A 4752-nucleotide genomic window follows, 5' to 3' on the forward strand; every position below is an offset into this window, starting at 1 on the left:
TTGCAAGATATCCAAGAATGTAAGACAATCCATCAGCTTCTTGGTGAGGTAGCTCAATGCTTGTATCACTAACGGAACTAAGTGAACTTACATCTTGTGATACGGAATTGTTTGCTTCTTCCATTGCCTTGACATCCGGTAATTCGGGAGCGATTTCGGCCGTTTCAAACATAGAAGCTGAGATAAAAACATCATTACTCCTGGCACCAGCAACATTGCTCTCAGTAGTTGTAATGAATTCATCTTGCTCACAATTTGCAGCCTCAACAGCAGTTGTTTGATTGTGCAAAATGGTTGGTGTTTTCCCCAAAATCATAAGACGAATTCGATAAATGCAACTTATAGGTGAGAGATGGTCATATACACCACCAATTTGCCTAAGCTAAGAGAAAAAATTCTCTAATACGTCTTGGTTTAACTGTAAAATGAAAAAAGAAGAAAAGATACACAACAATTAGTGTATTAGTTAAAATGATTAATTTTGAAACAATGAATTCACCAGCTCTAGCTGAGATTTTCCTGTATAGTCATATGGTATTGAATGTTCAATGAATTAATTGCAATTGAACTATCATGTTGCTTACCTTATGTGTACAGATGAATTTGGCATCGTGTTTTAACTTCATATCTGCAAACACCATTTGCAGTGACTTAATCTGCATCATTATAGAACGTTGAAAAATTTGTAAACCATTTTACCCTGGGATAGTCATGTTTGATATTATGTCATACATGTCTGTTAAAGCACTAACTTGGTCATCGCTAGCAGTATATGCCTTTTTAAAAGCCAATTTTGCGAAAGGTGTGTAAGAATTAGATATGCTAAACCATGCGTCTACCTTCCCTATAAAATTAGCCAAAGTTTTAGCATTATCATCGTCCGAAAAATATGTACGGAGAGCTACAGCGGTTGTACGAGACAATAACTCTGCTGCCCTTCGAACATTTTGTCGTTCTTGGGGAGTCATGTCTATATGGGATTTAAATAAAGGAGTCATTTCTGACTCCATTCTTTTGGCTAACATACGCAACAGATTGGTGGTTTAGATAAGTTGGCCGTTGTACTCAAAACCATAATCTAGAAGCCAATTCCTCAACACCTTCAGCAAATGAGGTGTATCAGAGATCACATACACATTCTTATTAGTTTTTGGATGTGGAAAATAAGGCTTTTCTACGTCATCCCGCGCGCCTAGCTCCTCCAGCATCCAATGTTAGTTTGGCAATTATCACTAATGATAGCGACTACATTTATATCTTTTTCGCTCAATCGTGAAATTATTTCGACAGTGATATCCTTTGTCATTTTGGTATCAAAGCCGATAAATATCGGCTGTTTCCATTGTTTAAATAATCCTCGCATCATGACTACTTCCAATTATCACTAATAATAGCGACTACATTTATATCTTTTTCGCTCAATCGTGAAATTATTTCGATAGTGATATCCTTTGTCATTTTGGTATCAAAGCCGATAAATATCGGCTGTTTCCATTGTTTAAATAATCCTCGCATCATGACTACTTGCAGATAATTAAATGGGCCCACTATTTCATCTGCCGATGGATCGTATTCTAATACCCGAGACACCTTCATCTCGTCAAACGATAAAACACATTCTCGATCCATAGGCTTTAATGTTTGTGAATATGATCCAATGAATTTCAAGATATCTTCCAGAATGCCTTGTTTTAGATCAATCTTGGAAGAATATCGTTGTAAAGTTCTTGGTACCGGAACTGGTATCTTCATATCATCGCCTATGTAACGGTATGCCCTTTGACTAAAATATCTAAGAGTAAATGCTAAGGAAAGTTCTTCTTTAGTCCATCGAACAGTCTTCTTAATTCCTAAAATAAGATCAATTTGATTTGATGATAGCGAACCCTTAAGCGAATCTTTCATGTTCTGCACAAAATTAGCGCGTGGCCACCCTACGGACAAAGAGCGGGTAATTTTTATCATGGTGTGCGTAAAAACCTAGATTTAAGCCGATGGAAGATTTCCTAGTCTTAAAAAAAGGGGAGGGAACGGGTACCACGGTTCTCTCCCGTTCCCATATAAAATACACGGTGCGCTCTCTCAATGCTCGCGCCCATACGCGAGCATACTTTCGTGTGCCTGTGTTAGTTTTTTTTCGTGTTGCACTGTGTGCGTTTCTTTCGTTCAGCGATCGCTCACACTCGCTGCGTATTTTTTTGTTATCTAAGGCTAAACAAAAACGTAAACACGCGTAGATTTTTTTTCATCACTTTATTGAAACATTTACATTTTAACTTTACACGATTTCACACATTTACGTAAGTTGATACACAATATTTGACTAAAATAAAATTGATCGCTCCATCGATGCAAACGTTAAAATGGCCGAATATCTGCGTAGATCCTTTTGTACACGTTGATTACTGTAAAAAAGGTACGAAATGAAGCTGCGCGATGTACATAACATGCATTACGAATCATTCGCGCAGCTTCATTTGAATTCGCACAACACTTGAACACTTGAACACTTAACAAATTATAACACCAAGCGTCCAGGATAAGTCCTAAAGTCCTAGTCTAAGGACTGCCACATTTACGACTGCTTGCTGACGATCCTTGAGCTGTACTGACGATTTAGTGTGGTAGCAAGAACGAGAGCACACAGAGGAACTTTCGGTACAGCAGTGCAAGCGAGACACCGACATCAGCACAGCGCTGTGAGCAGATCAAACTGAGCGAGCTGGCCGAAAATGAACGCACACATTTCCACATGTGTAACTGTGTTAGTGCCAAAACTGTGTCGAAACCAAAAAGCGCTCTCGCCTCCGTGTATTTCACACCGATTCTCCGCTTAACTCTAGGTTTTTACACACACCATGATAAAATATCCCGCTCGTTGTTTGTAGGGCATTCTTCTTTCATTTCATTTCATTTCATTTCATTTCATTTCATTTTATTTCATTTCATTTCATTCCATTTCATTTATTTAATACAATATCCGCTATCAAGGCTAAATATAATACATTAAAAACTAATTAAATACTAACAAATAAACAAAATAATACATGAAAAACTAAGCCTAACTAACCTATTCTTGACCTAACAAAAAAGAAAAGAAAAAAAAAAACAAGGGTAGAGCGTAGAGACTATCATAAACTTAACAAAAAAAGAGAGTAATAGAAACTAAGGAGAATAATTAAAGGGAATTAGAAGAAAAAATACGGTTACGGAAAGAGTTAAGAGAGGAGTCGAAATCAAAGCGATAGTAAAAGTGGTTAAACAACCTGAAACAGGACAGAAGAGGGTCATTGAAAGTATAAAGAGTATGACGTGTTTCAATCAACAGAGGATCACGTGGACGAAGAGAACGAGAGGGAACATACAGCGAGATGGACGAGAGTAAATCAGGAGCATCAGTAGCAGAAAGTAATAAGCCACCAATAAAATAATATATATATATATATATATATATATATATATATATATATATATATATATATATATATATATATATATATATATATATATATATATATATATATATATATATATATATATATATATATATATATATATATATATATATATATATATATATATATATATATATATATATATATATATATATATATATATATATATATATATATATATATATATATATATATATATATATTTTAATCTTGTGTATTGATGAATTACACAAAATTTTACACAATTTACTGATAATTTACAATCACTTCACTCAATATTCATTCTTCATTTAACTTATCTAACTTGTGCAGCAGCAATGAGATGTTCGACGGCACCAGTCTTTGACACTTTGACAAGAGCCATCTCGTACCGATGTCATGCATTAAAAAGCTATAAAGTTCCACCAAGGTCAGTACCCTTATTTAACAAGCCGTCAAGTTCCATCATGAACCCTTCACATAGTGCTAATCAGCCGCAATGTTCCAAAGAGTACCATGTGCCTGTTAAAAAGCTCCATAGTTCCGCAAAGTACCGTCTATCTCTTAATCAGCCACAAAGTACGACATCGGAACGATTTTTCGTTAAACAGCCCTAAATCAGCTATAAAGTACGAGCTGGCTCTTTGGGATCTTCTATAAGCCAACCCAGAAGTCTGGCATACGCTGAAGATGTAGACATTATTGGTCTGCGGCTCTCCTATGTAGCAGAAACCTAACAAGGGATCGAGCAGGCGGCAGAGAGCCTCGGATTGCAGACTTGAATAATACATAATCTGTGGATAATATTCAATTTCATCCGTCCACTAGTTTAAAGCATTCGTTTTACTGCTATACATCCACAAAATAAGAGATATTTTATCTGATAGCTTTTCGGTGTTATTGTTTGGATTTTATGAATGCACAATATAACACAAAAGCACTTAACGGCTGAATTGAAATATGCTGCAGTGGACCGACAGGCCTATGACCTAACCATAAGCTAGATTGAGCCAGTTTTTCAGAGTGACCATATGTAGTTCTATCGAATTTTGATCGAATATCGGTTTACAATTGAACCCACTCAAACTCAAATTTTCTAACACGAAATCAAATATTTTTCTAAGTACTGACCATTTTACCATAAAATTGGAATTCAATGAGTTTTATGAGTGAACAAAAAAGTTGTTTTTACAGAAAAACACCGTATTTGCTTTAGAGTTCCTACCGATACCATCTAAAACAATCTGGTCACTCCGCGCCAGCAACAGGCCTGCTGAAATCAATTGCTCCTAGTCAATAATCCATTGCTCGTAATCAA

The sequence above is a fragment of the Anopheles merus genome, unplaced genomic scaffold (genome assembly GCF_017562075.2).
Source record: "Anopheles merus strain MAF unplaced genomic scaffold, AmerM5.1 LNR4000399, whole genome shotgun sequence".
Classification (NCBI taxonomy): Eukaryota; Metazoa; Arthropoda; class Insecta; order Diptera; family Culicidae; genus Anopheles; species Anopheles merus.